This window comes from Triticum aestivum, chromosome 6B (genome assembly GCF_018294505.1).
Source record: "Triticum aestivum cultivar Chinese Spring chromosome 6B, IWGSC CS RefSeq v2.1, whole genome shotgun sequence".
Taxonomy (NCBI): domain Eukaryota; kingdom Viridiplantae; phylum Streptophyta; class Magnoliopsida; order Poales; family Poaceae; genus Triticum; species Triticum aestivum.
In genome coordinates, this window is record NC_057810.1 from 489,388,835 (window position 1) to 489,411,101 (window position 22,267).

A 22,267-nucleotide genomic window follows, 5' to 3' on the forward strand; every position below is an offset into this window, starting at 1 on the left:
ATAGCCACCGCCGTGCTCTAAAAAGATATAAGTGAAGTACTAGAGCAAAAACTGCCTAACTCAAAAGATATAAGTGAAGCACATACAATATTGTAATAAATCATGATTCATGCGTGTCCCTCTCAAAAGGTGTGTGCATAAAGTATGATTGTGGAAAAATAGAAGCAAAGACTCATATCATACAAGACGCTCCAAGTAAAATACTTATCATGTGGTGAATAAAAATATAGCCTCAAGGAAATTTACCGATGGATTGAAGACGAAAGAGGGGATGCCATCCGTGGCATCCCCAAGCTTAGATGCTTGGTTGTCCTTGAATTCTACCTTGGGGTGTCTTGGGCATCCCAGATCTTAGTCTCTTGCCACTCCTTATTCCATAGTCCATCAAATCTTTACCCAAAACTTGAAAACTTCACAACACAAAACTCAACAGAAAACTCATGAGATCCGTTATTACAAGAAAATAAATCACCACTTTTTGTTACTGTTGTGAACTCATTCTTTATTTAATATGGTGTTAAATATACTATATTCCAAATTCTCCATGGTTTATACCCCCCGATACTACCCATAGATTCATCAAAATAAGCAAAGAACACAATAAAAACAGAATCTGGCTAAAACAGAACAGTCTGTAGTAATCAGAAAACTTCATATAAATTTGTAACTCCAAAAATTCTGAAAAAATAGGAAAACTTGGGAAATTTGTATATAAATCTGGTGTAAAACATTCAGAACCATATCACGTCCCTATGAATTAACAAAATTGTTTTACTGGACGTAAAAGTTTCTGTTTTTCAGCAAAATCAAATCAAGAATCTTCCAAACTATCCCAAAGGTCTTACTTGGCACAAACACTAAACTAAAACATGAAAACACATCTAACCAGAGGCTAGATGATAAATTTATTGGAAAACAGCAACAAAAAAAGTAGAAACAAAAATAAAATTGGGTTGCCTCCCAACAAGCGCTATTGTTTAATGCCCCTAGCTAGGCATAAAACATAGATCAAGGTATTGTCATAATAATAAGGGAGATCATCCATGCTCATCTCATACTCCCTTCTTTCGGTGGAAAGTTTCCTTTGCCGTAAGCAAAAATAATCAAAAAGGCTAAATTTAATAGGATAGGGACCCCTAAGATCTAGTTTGGGAGGAATAGGTTCCTCCTTTGGCCCCTTGTATTTTATAATCAACTCATCATTATAAGCGTTCCTTTGGTGGAACGTCATAAGACTATCTCTTAACACGAACCCTAATCCATTGTTTTGTATAGAAAAATTATCATTGTGTTCGGAAATCTAATCAACCAAAACCTTGGTGGGGACTCTCTTTCTCAAATTTTCATTATAAGCAACATAGTTAGGAGACTGCAATCTCATTATTTCCTCTTGGTTAAAAAGGATCTCCTTTATGGGGGGACAACCACCATTTATTTTATAATGCGGAAAAATTTCACTACCTTCTTTCATAATGAATCTAAACCCGTGAGCTAGAAATATAGTGGCGGCATGCTTAACAGAAGAATGCTGAATATTGGAGAACTCTAGAAGAATCCTTTGTATACATGGATGCATATGAAAAAATTGTCTTCCAAGTTCAATTATAAGCAAAGTTATTGCATCCGCAAGGCTATTAGTTTTGTTAAGGATAGATCCTCCTAGCGTAGGTAGCGTACCGGCACAAGTAAAGAAATCTTGAATCACCCCTTTCCCAAAAATATTACCGCTACCCACACAGAGTTTTTTAGTATAGATAGTAGTGGGTTCTTCATGAGGATCATTATTAGCAAAATCACTAAAACCTTCCTCAAGATTATTGCTATCTTTTTCAATGATAAACTCCTCTTATTCATGCATGGTGGAAACAAGCGATCTAGCAAATGAGAAACCAAAAAACAAACGAAAAGACGAATGGAAGAAGGGCGAATAAAAAGGAAAATATTTTTGTGCTTTTCTAAAATCGTTTTAGAAGTGGGGAAGAGGAAAACGAGAGGCAAATGGCAAATAATGTAATGCAAGAGATGAGAGTTTATGATGGATACTTGGTCGGCTTGATGTAGATCCTCCTCGACAATGGCGCCAGAAATTGTTCCTGCTACTTCTCCAACTTACGTTGGTTTTTCCCTTGAAGAGGAAAGGGTGATGCAGCAAAGTAGAGATAAGTATTTCCCTAAGTTTGAGAACCAAGGTATCAATCCAGTACGAGGTACATGCAAGTCCCCAATCTATGCACCTGCACAAACAATCGAACACTTGCACCCAACACGATAAAGGGGTTGTCAATCCCTTCACGGTCACTTGCAAGGATGAGATCTGATAGGCATAGATATAAAAGATTACTAAAATGTAAAACAAAATAAAAGTAAATAAACCTCAGTGAGGTATTTTTGGGTTTTTTGGTTTATAGATCTGAAAATATATGATGGAAAATAGACCCGGGGGCCATAGGTTTCACTAGAGGCTTCTCTCTTGAAAGAAAATAATACGGTGTGTGAATAAATTACTCTCGAGCAACTGATAGAAAAGCGCAAAGTTACGATGATATCCAAGGCAATGATTATGAATATAGGCATCACGTTCGTGTCAAGTAGACTGACTCCTGCCTGCATCTACTACTATTACTTCGTTGATAGACTCCTACCTGCATCTAGAGTATTAAGTTCAAGAGAACAGAGTAACGCTTTAAGTAAGATGGCATGATGTAGAGGGATAAACTCAAGGAATATGAGGAAAACCCCATCCTTTTACCCTTGATAGAAATCATACAATACGTGCCTTGCTACCCCTACTTTGTCACTGGGTGAGGACACCGCAAGATTGAATCCAAAAGTAAGCATCTCTCCCATTGCAAGAAGAACCAATCTAGTTGGCCAAACCAAACTGATAATTCGAAGATAAATACAAAGATATCAAATCATGCATATAAGAATTCATAGAAGATTCAAATAATATTCATAGATAATCAGATCATAAATCCACAATTCATTGGATCTTGATAAACACACGGCAAAAGAATATTACATCAGATAGATCTCCAAAAACATCAAGGAGAACATTGTATTTAAGATCAAAGAGAGAGAAGAAGCCATATAGCTACTAGCTATGGACCCGTAGGTTTGAGGTAAACTACTCACACTTCATCGGAAGAGCAGTAGAGTTGATGTAGAAGCCCTTCGTGATGGAATCTCCCTCCGAAAGGGTGCCGGAAAAGGTCCCAAGATGGGATCTCACGAGGTCAGAGGCTTGCTACGGCGGAAAAGTATTTTGGTGGATGCCCCGGTTGGTTTGGGAGTATTCGTGAATTTATAGGCCAAGGAACAGGGTCTGGGGGTCTTTGAGGGGGCCACAAGCACAGGGGCGCGCCCCTGTGGCTTGTCGCCTCCTCGGGGATCTTTTGACTTGGACTCCAAGTCCTCTAGATGTCTTCTAGTCCAAGAAAAATCATCGCAAAAGTTTTATTCCGTTTGGACTCCGCTTGATATTCCTTTTCTGTAAAACTCAAAAACAAGGAAAAAACAGAAACTGGTACTAGGCTCTCGGTCAAATAATTAGTCTCAAAAAATAATATAAAATAGCATATTAATGCATATAAAACATCCAAAACAGATAATATAATAGCATGGAACAATCAAAAATTATAGATGCATTGGAGACGTATCAATACTTAATGTTTTGGTAGGGTTTTACCTTAATGATCTTTGGTAGTTGCGGATGCTTTCTAGAGTTCCAATCATAAGTGCATATGATCCAAGTAGATAAAGTATGTTAGCTCATGCCTCTCCCTCATATAAAATTGCAACAATGATTGTCGGTCTAGTTATTGATCACCTAGGGACAAATGACTTTCTTGTGTGATAAAAGCTACTACTTTTATTATCTTGCAATTTATTCGTAATTTTATTCTCGCAAAGTACTTCTAGTTTTATTCTTGTTTTAAGTACAGCAAACATCAAGTGTGTGTGGAGTTGTATCGGTGGTCGATAGAACTTGAGGGAATATTTATTCTACCTTTAGCTCCTCGTTGGGTTCGACACTCTTATTTATCAAAAAAGGCTACAAATGATCCCCTATACTTGTGGGTTATCTAGACTTTTTTCTGGCGCCATTGCCGGGGAGCAATAGCGTGGGGTGAATATTCTCGTGTGTGCTTGTTTGCTTTATCACTAAGTAGTTTTTATTTTCTGTTATAAGTTGTTCGCTATGTCTAGTTATGGCTATGGAACACGAAATACCAAAAAAATAGTTGTACTTTCTACTCATGGAGATGGGGAACCTCCTAAAACCCTCGATGCTCGTTATGTGGAAAATATTAAACACTACTTTGATAATCCTGAGAAAACCTCGTTCAACTTGATAATGGGAGACACATTCAGCGCTGCTGATGCAGCTCTTGCCCTACCTCCACCAACACCCATCCCCACTCTACGGGCGATTGGAACAAACCTTTGCACGATACCTACTGAAGAGCTCACCACTTCGGCTGTGTCTGAAGAGTAGGCGGGCTTCTTTTATTGCTGCTTGCATTATCTGAACTTTATTTTCTTGATGCTTTTGCAAAAATGGAACGTACTTTGCTGGAATGTTCGCGGTCTTAATGCGCCTGATAAACACTTAGCACTCGGAAATGCGATCAATTCTAGTGGTTGTGCTATGATATGCTTACAAGATTCTAAGATGCCCTCCTTTGATGCTACTACCTTGAAATCTTTATGCCCTCGACGTTTTTATCAGTTTGCTTTCATTGCTTCGCACGGTGCTTCTGGTAGCATCATCACGATATGGAATAGTAGCATTTTCAAGGGCATGGTCTTTTTATCCGAACAATTTGGTTAGGAGTTGACTTAACCTCCACGCAATCTAATCACTGTTGGAAGCTAGTCATTGTCTATGGTCCTTGTCAAGGTGAGCCTCAAGCTACTTTTACAAACTGGTTATTTGATTTGAATATCCCTCCCTCTGAAGATTGGCTTATACTTGGCGATTTTAATTACATTCGTTCGTCTGATAATCGCAACAAACTGGGTGGAAGTGTCCAAGATATCTTCACTTTTGATGATTTCATTCGTGAACAAAATCTTACTGAATTGACCATCAAGGGCAGAGCGTACACTTGGTCAAATATGCAACAACAACCACTTCTTGAACAACTCGATTGGTTTTTCACCATGCTCAACTGGACTACTTCGTTCCCTAATACAATGGTGAATCCGTTAGGGAAGCCAGTCTCTGATCATACACCTTGCTCTGTGATCATTCAAACAACGATCCCAAAAAGTAAACTCTTCAGGTTTGAATCATTTTCGATTGCTCATCATGGGTTCATGGAGGTGGTGGAACAAGCCTGGAACAAACCCATTAAATTGAATAGAAACTCCAACTCTGCTGCAAGAATTGGGCAAAAACTCAAGGTTGTTCGATATGCACTCAAGCTTTGGAGCAAGAAAATCTCCCGCCTAAATATTGCCATTGAAAACACTAACAAAGCCCTTCTGGAACTTGATAATATTGAAGATCGCCGGCCCCTTCGCACTCCAGAAAGAAATTTTCATAATATCCTCAAAAAGCACATCGTACGACTTCTACAGTACTAGAAAGACTATTGGAGGAAAAGATGCACGATTAGATGGATTCAGTTTGGCGATGAAAACTCAAAGTTTTTTCAGACTGTAGCCACTGAACGTTACAGAAAGAATTGTATCAGCTCTCTGAAAACTGTCGATGGGGGACAGTAGATGATCATGCTGGAAAAGAATCCATCATCTTCAAGGCTTTTAAAGCCAGGATGGGGCAAGCCAACCCTCTGACTATGCAATTCAATTTAGACAACCTACTCAGGGAGGATGTGATCTTTGATAATCTTGTCGCACCATTCACACATAAAGAAATTGATGACGCGGTGGCTGAAATGCCACATGATCGAGCCCCGGGCCCCGACGGTTTTAATGGTGCTTTTTTGAAAGCGTGTTGGCCCATCCTCAAACAGGATTTCTATCTTCTCTGCGAGGAATTTCACCAAGGTGGTCTTAACTTGGAGAGCATCAATACAGGGTATATCACGGTGATACCGAAGACTAACTCACCTAAAACTGTTAATGACTTTCGGACTATCACTCTCCTCAACTGTTGTCTGAAGTTGATCACTAAAATTCTGGCCAACCGTCTACAGAAAATTATACTACAAGTGGTGCATAAGAACCAATATGGCTTTCTTCGTGGAAGATCCATTCATGACTGCTTAGCTTGGGCTTTCCAATACATCCACTAGTGTCAGGCCTCCAAGAAAGAAATTATCCTTCTTAAACTGGACTTTGCCAAAGCTTTCGATACCATTGAACACTCTACAATGCTCCTAATCATGAAGAAAATGGGATTTCCACCCAAATGGCTTGCTTGGATGGAGAGTATCTTTTCTTCTGGCAAATCTTTGGTGCTTCTGAATGGTGTGCCTGGTGGGCAATTTCATTGTAAGTGTGGAGTACGCCAGGGTGACCCCATGTCTCCCCTCATATTTGTTATTGTAGCCGACCTTTTGCAGACTGCAATCAATGAGGCGCTCAAACAAGGCCTGATCAGACACCATATCCCACCCAAAGGTGATGCAAAGCATCCGGTGATCCAGTACGCGGACGATACTATCATCGTCTTGCCTGCATGTCTAGACCAAGCGGCCAATATAAAACAAATTCTCGAGAACTATGCCACCTCCATTGGCCTCAAGATCAATTTTCACAAGTCCACGCTTGTTCCCATCAACATGCCGGCTAGCAAATGTAATGACATGGCCAATCTTTTCGGTTGTACACAAGCCAGCATGCCGTTTACTTACCTTGGTTTGCCTCTAGGGACCACCCGGCCTTCGGTTCTTGATATGACACCATTTGTGTGCAAAGCCGAGAGGAAGATCATGTCAGCTATGTCCCTCAGGTCCCATGCTGGAAAGTTGGCTCTACTTAACTCGCTCATTACCTCGCTCGCCAACTACCCCATGCAACAGATGTGTGCGGCTCCTTTTGGTGGCACGATCTTGTGCACCTCATGCCGATCTATCGTGGTATCACGCAAGTTCAAATAAAAAAAGGTACCTCTGCACTTTTCTGGAAAGACAACTTGAATCACGTTATATTCGCTGATAAATACCCGAGAGCTTTCTCATATGTCCATGATGAAGATTTGTCAGTCCGTGATTTTTTGACGGCCACCACTCTGCATGAAACCTTTCAGCTCCCGCTTTCCATACAAGCCCATGATGAACTCAAGCTCCTCCAGCTAGACGTGGCAGCTATGGCTTTGGAAGATCAGGAAGATGTTTGGTCCTACTATTGGGGGTCAACCATGTTCAAGACTGCTACGTACTACCAATTTTTCTTCCGTGATATGGTGGCACACGTGGCCTTCCGTTGGCTCTGGCGCACCAAATATACTCCAAAGATCAAGGTGTTTGGATGGTTCCTACCATCGGATCGCCTCAATACACGGAACATGTTAAAAAGGAGGCATTACAACATTGGCTCCAACCTTGACTGCTTGCTTTGTGGTCTACACGTTGAAGAAACAGTGGAACATCTCTTCTTCCATTGTACTTTCAGTAAAGAATGATGGCAGAGATTGAACATCACTTGGGCTGCTGATGGGACTAGGTTGGATCGAGTTGAGCATCTGAAGACACAGCATCCTCGTAAAATGGTCATGGAGATCTTCCTGACAGCAGCTTGGAGTCTTTAGAAGGAGCGCAACAATAACTACTTTAGACACGTCATGCCTTCCATGGCTTCCTGGTTTGTAGGTTCAAGTGTGACTTTAGCAACATTCAATATAGATTGCTAGAACATAAGAGACATGCTGTCTCTTCCTTCTTACAAAACCTACTTCGGGATACTTAGTGGTTGTGCTTCTTAGCCTAGACCCACTCACCCCCATTGTAATTACCACCATGTAACTGCTCCTCTTTACCTTAATATATATGCAGTAGGAGCCTTTCCTACGTCTTAACCCTCTAAAAAATGGGAGACACATTGGATCAACGTGTATACTATAGGGATTATCGCTCGACTCAAAAAGGGAAACTATTATGGGATCAAATTCCTATGTTGCATTGGTATGCTCGGGGTCTATGCTTGAGATATGATTATACTTGTTGCTCTAGGATGAAGGCTCCACACCTTCCCTTTTCATGCAAATTTAGCGATAATGAAACCTTGGCTTCTTATGGTAGATATGATTACTATGATGTGGAATGAATAGAAGAATTTGTTGCTTTTAAGGGTGCTTATGAAATTGAATCTTTGTTTAAAAAGTATGAAGATTTTGATGATAATGTTTATAGACCTGAAAATTTTGCTATATTTAAATATTGCTATGAAAATTATGAATATAATGCCGATATTAATGAGTTTATTGAGGAAGTCTCTGCTGTCCAAGAAGAGATTAATATTTTGCAGGAATCTATGGAAGACGAAATTGCTGAAACTGTGAGCTCATTGGATGAAAAAGATGATGAAGAGAGTGAACAACAAAAGGAGGAAGAGCAGATTAGCTACCCTTGCCCGGCTTCTAATGAGAGTAACTCTTCAACTCATACATTATTTAGTTTTCCTTCATGCTTACCGAAGGATGAATGCTATGATGATTGCTATGATCCCATTGATTCTTTTGAAATATCCCTTTTTGATGAACTTGATGCTTGTTATGGTTGTGGCCAAGACGCCAATATGAATTATGCTTTTGAGATGAACTTGCTATAGTTCCTTATGATAAGAATGAAATTGTTGCTATTGCACCCACACAAGATAGTCCTATTATCCTTTTGAATTCTCCCAACTACACTATAGCAGAGAAGTTTGCTCTTATTAAGGATTACATTGATTGGTAGCCTTTTACCGTTGCCCATGATGATTTTGATGAATATAATATGCATGTGCTTGCTACTCCTACTTGCAATTATTATTAGATAGGAACTGCATATCCGCCTCTCTATGTTTCCAATACTATAAAATTGCAAGAAATTGCTTATGCTATGTATTGGCCTTTACTGATGTGCATGAATGTTCTTTTATGTCATGCCGATGCATAGGAAGAGAGTTAGACTTCATCATTGCATGATATATGTTGCTTTGTGCTCACTACTAAATTATAAATCATTGTTGATTAAAATGGCTTTGATATACCTTGGGATCCGGATGGATCCATTACTTGAGCACTTTATGCCTAGCTTTATGGCTTTAAAGAAAGCGCTGCCAGGGAGACAACCCGGAAGTTTTAGAGAGTCATTTTATTCTAATTGTGTGCTTTTATAAAGTTTTTTAAAAAATAGAGGGGAAGCTAAAACTTCTAAAAAAAGTGGAAGTGAAAAAGACGAACACCGTTGAAGTGGGGGACGTCCTTAAACTTTGTTCATGCCCATGGAAACTTTGTGAATCTCGATTACAAAAACTTTTCAACATAAATGATTATCCCCTTGTACAAATCCATTGTATTATAAAAATAATGTGCCAAGATTTGCCTTTAGGATGATTAGATTGCTTGTTGGTATGTGCGGTGCAAAAATGGAAACTTTGGCTGTAGTGCGTGAATTTTCATTTTTTACTGGAATGTCAAAAGTTTCTGAAATTTTTACACAGTACTGCTATGCAAATTATTATTTTCCTAATGTTTCAGAATTTTTGGAGTTAGAAAAGTATGGTCAATGTCCAGATTGCTATAGACTGTCCTGTTTTGACAGATTCAGTTTTTGATGCACTGTTTTGCTTGTTTTGATGAAACTATCGATTGTATCGGTGGTATAAGCCATGGAGAAGTTATAATACAATAGCTATAATGCAAAAAAATGAATGGGTTTGCAATAGTACTTAAAGTAGTGATTTGCATTATTATACTAATGGATCTCATCGAGTTTTCTGTTAAGTTTTGTGTGGGTGAAGTGTTCAAAGATCGAGGAGGTCTTGATATGAGGAGAAGGAGGAGACACTACAAAAAATATACTTCAGTCATGATACGTGTTTGTCACAGTAGCTCACGTTTTCTGTCATGCATGTACATCCATGATGATTTTATGACAGAATCAAGATAGTCATACATGTGTTGTCGTAGAAGTGTTCCATGACAATACCAAAATTATCATCACGGAAGTGTCCACTTCATTGACAATAAATGGCTCGTCATGGAAGTGTTTTCGTCAAGGGTAACCGACACCTAGCATCCACTGTAAAGGGTCGCCATTAAGCTATCGGGTTCCAGTTTGGATATGATAACCCGTTAACAGCCCGGACCAATGGGGATTTTCCACGTGTAAAATTCTCATTCGCCGGATGATCCATGTGTCAGCTCATCATTGGGACATTCATCCACTCATTGTACAGGAAGCACCTATGATACGTTGGCACGTGGCAAGGCCCAACAATGGCCCATTTATGTGAAAGAGGCCGACCCAGTCAAAATTAGCAAGCCGGCCCATATAGGGCCTATTGGTGTCTGGTCCATTTAAGCCCACGACCCATATGAGATGTGCCAATTCGGCCTGTCAATGGCCCATTAACTATTTGACTCCATTGCAACCCATCGTCAGTTCGAGCCTATTAATGGCCGCTATATATTTGGGCTCAATATCGACCCCATGTGGTTTCGGCCTGTTAACGGCCCATTCAAGGGATGAGCCAATTTTCAGGATGTACGTCTTTCGGCCTTTTAGCGACCCATTTAAGTGTTGGGCCAATTTCCAGTCTGGTGTATCTTTCGGCTAGTTAACGGCCCATAAATGAGTTGGGCCATTTGCAGTTGGACCAGGGTTTTGGCCTCTTAACGGCCCATGCTCTTCATGACCAATACCAACCTAGTTTCGCTTTCGGCCTACTAAAGGCCCACAACAAATTTGGGCCATATGCAGTCCGACCTGACTTTCGGGCTCTTAGCGGCCCATGCTCTTCATGCTCAAGTACGAGCCCGCTTTCACTTTTGGCCTTCTAAAGGCCCACAATATAGTTAGGCCATATATAGCTCGACCTTAGTATCGGTGTGTTAACAACCCATGAAATCAAATGGTCCCACTTATTGCTCGCTTCGATGTCGACCTGTTAATGACCTGGGAGGTAACATGGCCGAGCATTAACTGTTGGCTCGTTTCAATTATAGCGGCCCAATAGAGTTTCCGGCCTGGTTACGGCCCATTAACATAATGGGCCTAGTAGAGTTCGATCATGTCTGTAGGCCCAATTAGATAACGTCGATGCTGGCCCAGCTATAATTGGAGCCCATTACGACTAGCAATTATGGACAGGACAAAAACCGATCAATCAATGTCCTATGAGAATTTTGGCCCATGCGAGCACATTAGGGAAGTCCGTTAAGGGCAGTGGGCCACTTCCTTTATTTGGGCACACAACTGTTTGTGCTAGCTAATAATTTCACTATTTTTTGCCTTCCTACCGACCAGTTAGCTGGAACACGAGGCGAGCTAAGCAAACGCACGGCATACAAGGAAAAAAGTTGCACATCCAGCATATATTACAGGAAATTACATCCACTGGGCAATCAAAGATTGATGCCAGTGCAAATAAATGAACAGAACTTAATGATCTACAACCTCACGATTTGCAACCTCAACATGGATGACGCTCATAAGCATGTGAGCAAGTTCTTCCTTCTTTGCTACACAGTCTCTGAAAACATTGATCAGTTGTTGTTGTGCAAGAATGTGCACCTCTGATTCCTCCACAATTTCCATGATTACTTTAGCCAGTAATTCGTTCACAAACATACATTTTCCCGTTGGATTTGAGACAAAGGAAACTCAATAGATTCGTATGACGATTTTGGCAGGCTTGTATTATTGATAGTGGAGAGTGTCTCGACCACTGCATCATAACATAAATTAGGAGGGGAACCGAACAGATTAATCAAGAGTTATTGCCATATTACCCGACCTAGATTTATTGGAAAGAAACAATGGGGTTGCCTTGCCGTTTTTAGAGTTTGTCTTCTTATCTTCAACAGCCTGCACCAAATTAACACACCAGCATTTCTATCATTGGCCAGGCTAGATAATAGGAAGGCAACATTGACACAATGAACACTTAGGCAACCAGACCACACCAGCCTACACCAAATTAACACGATATGGCACAGCTATCATCAGCGAGGTAAGGTAACAGGAAAGCAACATTAACACAATGAATGATTGGCAATCAGAACAACACTACAATTTAGTAATGTGCATGATATGAGATAGCACACTCATGCAGCTCAGTATGCAAAACTACCATGCAGTTTTCCTTACAAAAATCAACGTCATCACCTTTAATTATACATTTTGCTACAAGTAAATTTAGATCAGATAAAGGTTGGATTCACGCTAATTAACAAAATACATGTTGATGTAAAAATTTAGTGATATACAACAGGTACTTACATCCGCATTGGAGCACAGAGAATTCCCCCAAGATACTTTTCGCGAACATGATCCCAATTTAGAAAGTATTCTATATTTTAAGCTTATTTTCTAAAAGAGAGGTGGGTAAGAAACATGTAGAAAATATGATCTGAATGCTATAAAATTTCATATGTGAGGATACGCACACATTTTTTATAATGGAGTTGACATATTTTTGCTGGATTGGAGCGGACTAATTCTTTGGCCACTTGAATCTGCTTATTATCAGTAGGAATTGGTTTCTCTGTGCTGGAGAAGTATCTATGAACACTGGAGTTGGTTTACTGTCTCCTGGTGTTTCAATCTTTTGCAAAGAACTTGTTTGTAACCCTTCAGATTCTAAGATAGTCATCTTCCCCTTGCATGCCTTATATAGAAGAATGGTGCTTCAATTATAAAACATGCTACGACAGAGAGATGGAATAGGTACTGAAGAATAGAAAGGCATGACATATTGACATGTGTTCCCTCCATCCGGAGATAAATGGATGTGTCTAGGCATATTTTAGTTCTAGATACATCCATTTTTATCCATTTCTACGACATGTAATCCGGACGGAGGGAGTATGATGTAAGAGCTAGGAATACGACAGGACAACAGAGTAAAAAACACTTTGAATGTAAAACTATACGATAAAGGAATACATAAAGAAAAACACTAGGCAACATATGCTTGTATGATAGGGAAACTAAGATGGCATTGCAACAGACCACTAGAACAGCACTTCAATGTAAAAAAATATGGTATGGTAGACAGATGAACTGATGAATAGACAGATGAACTGATGAATAACAATGCATAAGATATTCAGAAGCATGATGTCCAAACTAACCAGATGGCATTGCGACAGAGTAGAATGACAGTACTTGAATTTGAAAATATGTTATCATGAATGGAATAGGTAAGGCATGACATATCTACAAGCATGATCAGCAGGCTAAGCACATGGCATTGTAATAGAGTAGATGCACTCTAGGAAATTATATGCAGGTTGTACCCATATCACGGGCCAAGTTAGAGCAAGGACCTTGTGGGGTGAATAGGATCCATCATCTTTCTGCAAGTCTTCTGAAGAATTGCCTTTACATGTTCCATCATATTGGGTATCATTGACATCAAGTTTGTTGGCCATTACATTGCTCCATGAGGTTATTGTGGATATATGAGTGTGTGCAATTATATCTGACATGCATGGAAGACAACTAGTAGTTAGATTTATGTAATGAGTGCCTGTAGGAGACAACATAAATAGTAGGACTGGGCTTAACTAGCAAACAGGTCTTAAAAACTAAAGGAAGAACGCAGATGAAAGCTACAGAATATGTATCATTTGTACTCGAGATTAACTAGATGGCACACAAAAGTATTAAAGAACAACATAGGTAATACTAGAAATGGCATAATCACCAGCCTGTGGGATAACATTGGCTGATGGGTGATAATTATGGAATAACGTTACCTAAAGAACAAGTCTCTTATCTGAACTATGGAACAACGTTAACGCCTGGACAAGACTCATAAGAGATTAGCATGAATATACAGTGAAATGTGATAATCTATTTGATACGTCCATTTTGCATCATGCATTTATATCAATATTTATTGCATTATGGGCTGTTATTTCACGTTATGTCATAATACTTATGGCTATTCTCTCTTATTTTACAAGGTTTACATGAAAGAGGGAGAATGCCGTCAGCTGGAATTCTGGGCTAGAAAAGGAGCAAATATTGAAGGACTATTCTGCGCAACTCCAAAAGTCCTGAAACCCCACGAAATACCTTAAAATAAATAAAGAAAAATCGTCGCCAAAGATGAAGGCCAGGGGGCCCACACCCTACTCACGAGGGTGGGGGTGCCCCCCTGGGCGCGCCCCCTACCTCGTGGGCCCCCTGGTGGCTCTTCGACGTCCATCTTCTCCTATATGAAGTCTTTCGATGAGAAAAAAATAGGAGAGAACCTTTCGGGACGAGACTCCGTTGCCACGAGGCGGAACCTTGGCGGAACCAATCTAGGGCTCCGGCAGAGCTGTTCTGCCGGGGACACTTCCCTCCGGGAGGGGGAAATCATCACCATCGTCATCACCAACGCTCCTCTCATCGGGAGGGGGGCAATCTCCATCAACATCTTCACCAGCACCATCTCATCTCCAAACCCTAGTTCATCTCTTGTATCCAATTCTAGTCTCCAAGTCCGGGATTGGTGCTAGTAGGTTGCCAGTAGTGTTGATTACTCCTTGTAGTTGATGCTAGTTGGTTTATTTGGTGGAAGATCATATGTTCAGATCCTTTATGCATATTATTACCCCTCTGATTATGAACATGAATATGCTTTGTGAATAATTACGTTTGTTCCTGAGGACAAGGGAGAAGTCTTGCTATTAGTAGTCATGTGAATTTGGTATTTGTTCGATATTTTGATAAGATGTATGGTGTCTAACCTCTAGTGGTGTTATGTGAACGTCGACTACATAACACTTCACCATTATTTGGGCCTAGAGGAAGGCATTGGGAAGTAATAAGTAGATGATGGGTTGCTAGAGTGGCAGAAGCTTAAACCCTAGTTTATGCGTTGCTTCGTAAGGGGCTGATTTGGATCCATATGTTTCAAGCTATGGTTAGGTTTACCTTAATACTTTTATTGTAGTTGCGGATGCTTGCAACAGAGGTTAATCATAAGTGGGATGCTTGTCCAAGTAAGGGCAGTACCCAAGCACCGGTCCACCCACATATCAAATTATCAAAGTACCGAACTCGAATCATATGAGCGTGATGAAAACTAGCTTGACGATATTCCCATGTGTCCTCGGGAGCGCTTTTCCTATTATAAGAGTTTTTTCAGGCTTGTCCTTTGCTACAAAAAGGATTGGGACACCTTGCTGCACTTTATTTACTTTAGTTACTTGTTGCTCGTTACAATTTATCTTATCACAAAACCATCTATTACCACTTATTTCAGTACTTGCAGAGAATACCTTGCTGAAAACCGCTTATCATTTCCTTCTGCTCCTCGTTGGGTTCGACACTCTTACTTATCGAAAGGACTACGATAGATCCCCTATACTTGTGGGTCATCAGGACTCTTTTCTGGCGCCGTTGCCGGGGAGTGAAGCGCCTTTGGTAGGTGGAATTTGGTAAGGAAAATTTTATTTAGTGTGCTGAAATTTTCTGTCACTTGTTACTATGGAAAGTAATTGCTTGAGGGGCTTGTTAGGAGTATCTTCACCCCGTCCAGTTGAGCCAAGAGTTGCTCCTCAACCTACTGAACCTACTGAACCTAGTGAAAATGAAACTCCTTTTCAGATTCCTTCGGGTATGATAGAAAAACTGCTAGCTAACACTTTTGCAGGAGATGGAACAAAGCATCCTGACGAACATCTACGCTATGTGGATGATATTTGTGGACTATTTAAGCTTGCGGGTATACCCGATGATGTTGTTAAGAAGAAGGCTTTCCCTTTATCTTTGGAGGGAGACGCATTGACATGGTATAGGCTATGTGATGACATGAGATCATGGAACTATAAAAGATTGAAATTGGAATTCCATCAAAAGTATTACCCTATGCATCTTGTTCATCATGATCGCAATTATATATATAATTTTTGGCCTCGCGAAGGAGAAAGCATCGCTCAAGCTTGGGGGAGGCTTAAATCAATGTTATATTCATGCCCCAATCACGAGCTCGCAAAAGAAGTGATTATGCAAAGTTTTTATGCTCGGCTTTCTGGTAACAATCGCACCATGCTCGATAATTCTTGTGCTGGCTCTTTTATGATGAAGCCTATTGAATTTAGATGGAATTTATTGGATAGAATTAAACGCAACTCTGAAGATTGGGACCTCGACGAAGGTAAGGAGTCAGGTATGACACCTAAGTTTGATTGTGTTAAATCTTTTATGGATACCAATATTTTCCATAAGTTTAGCACTAAATATGGACTTGACTCTGAGATAGTAGCTTCTTTCTGTGAATCTTTTGCTACTTATGTTGATCTCCCCAAGGAGAAGTGGTTTAAATATCATCCTCCCATAGAAGTAAAAGTAGCTGCACCTATTAAAGTTGAAGAAAAGATTGTCATTTATAATGATCCTATTGTTCCTACTTCTTATGCTGAGAAACCACCTTTCCCTGTTAGAATGAAGGATCATGCTAAAGCTTCAACTGTTGTTCATAAAAGCAATACTAGGACTTATACACCTCCTGAGCAAGTCAAAGTAGAACCCAATATTGCTATTGTTAAAGATCTCTTGTCTGATAATATTGATGGGCATGTTATTCAATTCTTTGGTGAAACTGCTAGAATTGCTAAACCCTGTGATAGAGATAAACATAGACCTGTGGTAGGCGTGCCCGTTATTTCTGTTAAAATAGGAGATCATTGTTATCATGGCTTATGTGATATGGGTGCTAGTGCTAGTGTTATACCCATTGACTGATACAAAGGAATTATGCATGAAATTGCACCGGCTGAGTTAGAAGAAATTGATGTCACAACTAAACCTGCCAATAGAGATACTATTTCACCAATGGGGATTGTTAGAGATGTTGAAGTCTTGTGTGGGAAAACCAAATATCCTGCTGATTTTCTTGTTCTTGGTTCTCCACAAGATAGCTTTTGTCCCGTTATATTTGGTAGACCCTTCTTGAATACTGTTAATGCTACGATAGACTGCAAAAAGAATGTTGTTACTGTTGGTTTGGATGATATGGTTCATGAGTTTAATTTCTCTAAATTTAGTAAACAACATCGTGAGGAAGAATTGCCTAGTAAGGATGAAATTATTGGTCTTTCTTCTATTGTTGTACCTCCTAGTGATCCTTTAGAACACTATTTGCTAGACCATGAAAATGATATGTTCATGAATGAAAGAAGGGAAATAGATGTAGTATTCTTTAAACAGGAACCTATTCTGCAACACAATTTGCCTGTTGAAATCCTAGGGGATCCTCCTCCACCCAAGGGTGATCCCGTGTTTGAGCTTAAACCATTGCCTAATAATCTTAAATATGCTTATCTTGATGAAAAGAAAATATATCATGTCATTATTAGTGCTAACCTTTCAGAGCATGAAGAAGAAAGATTATTGAAAACTCTAAAAAAGCACCGTGCCACTATTGGATATACTCTGGATGATCTTAAGGGCATCAGTCCCACTCTATGTCAACATAAAATAAATTTGGAAGCTGATGCCAAACCAGTTTGTGATCCTCAACGACGTTTGAACCCTAAAATGAAAGAAGTGGTAAGAAAGCTTCTGGAGGCAGGTATAATTTATCCCGTTGTTGATAGTCAGTGGGTAAGTCATGTCCATTGTGTCCCTAAGAAGGGAGGTATTACTGTTGTCCCTAATGACAAAGATGAATTGATTCCGCAAAGAATTATCACAGGTTATGGGATGGTAATTGATTTCTGCAAATTAAATAAGGCTACTAAGAAAGATCATTAGCCCTTACCTTTTATTGATCAAATGTTAGAAAGATTATGCAAACATACACACTATTGCTTTCCAGATGGTTATTCCGGTTGTTCTCAAATACCTGTGTCGGCTAAGGATCAATCAAAGACTACTTTTACATGCCCTTTTGGTACTTTTGCTTATAGACGTATGCCTTTCGGTTTATGTAATGCACCTGCTACCTTTCAAAGATGCATGATGGCTATATTCTCTGACTTTTGTGAGAAAATTTGTGAGGTTTTCATGGATGACTTTTCCGTCTATGGTTCCTCTTTTGATGATTGCTTGAGCAATTTTGCTCGAGTTTTGCAGAGATGTGAAGAAACTAATCTTGTCTTGAATTGGGAAAAGTGCCACTTTATGGTTAATGAAGGTATTGTCTTGGGGCACAAAGTTTCTGAAAGAGGTATTGAAGTTGATAAAGTCAAGGTTGATGCTATTGAAAAGATGCCATGTCCCAAGGACATCAAAGGTATAAGAAGTTTCCTGGGTCACGCCGGATTTTATAGGAGGTTCATTAAGGACTTCTCAAAAATCTCTCGGCCTCTGACTAATTTATTACAAAGAGATGTACCATTTGTCTTTGATGATGATTGCGTAAAAGCATTTGAAATACTTAAGAAAGCACTAGTCTCTACACCTGTTGTTCAGCCACCTGATTGGAATTTACCCTTTGAAATTATGTGTGATGCTAGTGATTATGTTGTAGGTGCTGTTCTAGGGCAAAGAGTCGATAAGAAATTAAATGTTATCCATTATGCTAGTAAGACTCTAGGCAATGCTCAAAGAAATTATGCTACTACCGGAAAGGAACTTTTAGTAGTTGTATTTGCTTATGATAAATTCAGACCCTATATTGTTGATTCTAAAGTTACTATTCACACAGATCATGTTGCTATTAAATATCTTATGGAAAATAAAGATGCAAAACCTAGACTTATTAGATGGGTTCTCCTGCTGCAAGAATTTGATTTACATATTGTTGATAGAAAAGGAGCTGAGAACCCCATTGCAGACAACTTTTCTAGGTTAGAGAATGTTCTTGACGACCCACTACCTATTGATGATAGCTTTCCCGATGAACAATTAAATGTCATAAGTACTTCTCGTAGCACTCCATGATATGCTGATTATGCTAATTATATTATTGCCAAATTTATACCGCCTAGCTTCACATACCAACAAAAGAGAAAGTTTTTCTATGACTTGCGACATTACTTTTGGGATGACCCACATCTTTATAAAGAAGGAGTAGATGGTGTTATTAGATGTTGTGTACCTGAGCATGAACAGGAACAGATCCTACGCAAGTGTCACTCCAAGGCTTATGGAGGACACCACGCTGGAGATAGAACTGCACATAAGGTATTGCAATCCGGTTTTTATTGGCCTACTCTCTTCAAGGATGCCCGTAAGTTTGTTTTGTCTTGCGATGAATGTCAAAGAATTAGTAATATTAGTAGACGTCAAGAAATGCCTATGAATTATTCACTTGTTATTGAACCATTTGATGTTTGGGGCTTTGATTATATGGGACCTTTTCCTGCCTCTAATGGATATACTCATATTTTAGTTGTTGTTGATTATGTTACTAAGTGGGTAGAAGCTATTCCAACTAGTAGTGTTGATCATAACACTTCTATTAAAATGCTTAAGGAAGTTATTTTTCCGAGGTTTGGAGTCCCTAGATATTTAATGACTGATGGTGGTTCACACTTTATTCATGGTGCTTTCCGTAAGATGCTTGCTAAATACGATGTTAATCATAGAATTGCATCTCCATATCACCCTCAGTCTAGTGGTCAGGTAGAATTGAGCAATAGAGAGCTCAAATTAATTTTGCAAAAGACTGTCAATAGGTCTAGAAAGAATTGGTCCAAGAAACTGAATGACGCATTATGGGCCTATAGAACTGCATACAAAAATCCTATGGGTATGCCTCCGTATAAAATGGTTTATGGAAAAGCTTGTCACTTACCTCTCGAACTAGAACATAAGGCATACTGGGCTGTTAAAGAGCTCAACTATGATTTCAAACTTGCCAGTGAGAAGAGGTTATTTTATATTAGCTCACTTGATGAATGGAGAACCCAAGCTTATGAAAATGCCAAGTTGTTTAAAGAAAAGGTTAAAAGATGGCATGACAAAAGAATACAAAAGCGTGAGCTTAATGTAGGTGATTATGTATTGCTATACAACTCTCGTTTAAGATTTTTTGCAGGAAAACTTCTCTCCGAATGGGAAGGTCCTTACGTTATCGAGGAGGTCTATTGTTCCGGTGCCATAAAAATCAACAATTTCGCAGGCACAAATCCGAAGGTGTAAACGGTCAAAGGATCAAACACTATATCTCAGGTAATCCTATAAATGTTGAAACTAATATTATTGAACCATAACCCTGGAGGAGTACATATGGGACACTTTCCAGAATGTTCCAGACTCCGAAAATGAATAGGTATGTGGTACGGTAAGTAAACCGACTCCAAAACAATTTTTTTAGGCAATATTTCTCCGTTTTGGAATATCTAGAAAAATAGAAAAATAAGTAGCAGTCCAGGGAGGACACGAGGCCTCCACGAGGGTGGAGGGCGCGCCCTACCCCCTAGGCGCCCCCTACCTCGTGAGCACCTTGTGTGCCCTCCGGACTCCGTTTTCCTTGCACGATACGTATTTTGGTCGGTAAAAATTCATTATATATACTCCCGAAGGTCTTGACTCTCGTATCACGCAAATCTCCCCTGTTCTTGTTTCAAGCTGTTTTTCTGACAGGTCTAGATCATGACGACCCCAAGTGCTTCCAAGGACAAGTTCTTCGAGAAGGTGATCAACCCTTACCTCGCGGAGGTGCTGCGACACCCTCAAACCATTGAGATGCATGATGGGTTGCTGCACATCCCGATGTTGAGGGACCAAAGGGAACCGGAAGCGTGGAGTTGAGGCTCGAAGCAATGGAGCAACAAGTTTTCAAGTGCCAGGGGATGGTGGAGCGTGGAATCAACGCTACCCACAAGATGCTCGCGGAGTTCACCAACAACTATGAGCCGGATGCCAAAAATACCGAGGAAGCCATCTTCAAGCTACATGAGAAGATCGAGCACCTTCAAGCCCAAATCTATGATCTGCAAAACCAAACCTGTGAGTATGAAGATAGATTCAAAAGGATGAGTTTGGCTGCAGATTTGAGGATCCCGGAGACTCGATCATCCTTCTATGATGGTGAGCCTATGCCATGGAAGGTGGACGACAAGCTTGCATCATCATCAACACCTCCACCGCCAACAACAAAGAAGGAGGCATAATCACATGGGTATGTGAAAGTGCAACTATCCCTAGGTGGTTTTGGTAATTCATAACAACATATAGCTCATTGAGCTAATGCTATTCCAAGACTATTATTTCAGGAAAGCTCAATGAATGGCATGGCATGGATGATGAAAGTGGATCCCTCAAAATACTAATGACAAAGGATTGGCTCAAGCTCAAAAGCTCAAGACTCTTCATTTTACATTTTAGTGATCCAAGATCACATTGAGTTTATAGGAAAAGCCAATACTATCAAGGAGGGATGAGGTGTTGCTTAATGAGCCTCTTGCTTCATGTGCTTGGTGATATGCTCCAAAAACCCTCAACTACTTTCTCACATCCACAAATGACCTAAACCTAAAGCCAAAATCGGTCACACCGATTCTTTCTATCCGGCGCCACCGAGTTCTAATGTCATAGCCACTGCCACAAACCCTAGGCAAATCGGTCCTACTCATAGGGATCTCGGTCTCACCGAGATGGGTTTGTAATATCTCTATTTCCCTTCGTAACGTTTTGGTCTAACCGAAGTGAGCGATCGGTCCCAACGAGATTGCAATGTAAACTCTCTGTTTCCCTTTTGTAACATTTCAGTCTCACCGAAAAGAGCAAATCAGTCCCACCGAGTTTACTTGACCAACTCTCTGGAAAGCTTATTACCAAAATCGGTCTCACCGAGTTTGTGTGATCGGTCTTACCGAGATTACGTTATGCCCTAACCCTAACCAAATCGGTCTTACCGAGTTGCATGTCAGTCCCACCGAAAATCCTAACGGTCACTAGGTTTACTAAATCGGTCCGACCGAGTCTGTTGAATCGGTCCCACCGAGTTTGGTAAATTGTGTGTAACGGTTAGATTTTGTGTGGAGGCTATATATACCCCTCCACATCCTCTTCATTCATGGAGAGAGCCATCAGAACAAACCTACACTTTCAACTTACCATTTCTGAGAGAGAACCACCTACTCATGTGTTGAGGCCAAGATATTCCATTCCTACCATATGAATCTTGATCTCTAGCCTTCCCCGAGTTGCTTTCCACTCAAATCTTCTTTCCACCAGATCCAAATCCTATGAGAGAG

General features: G+C 40.0%; 1 pseudogene; it reads left to right on the plus strand.

Moving 5' to 3' along the window:
- Positions 1-22,267, plus strand: part of LOC123139283 (uncharacterized) — a 123,625-nt pseudogene that overhangs the window by 34,942 nt on the left and 66,416 nt on the right.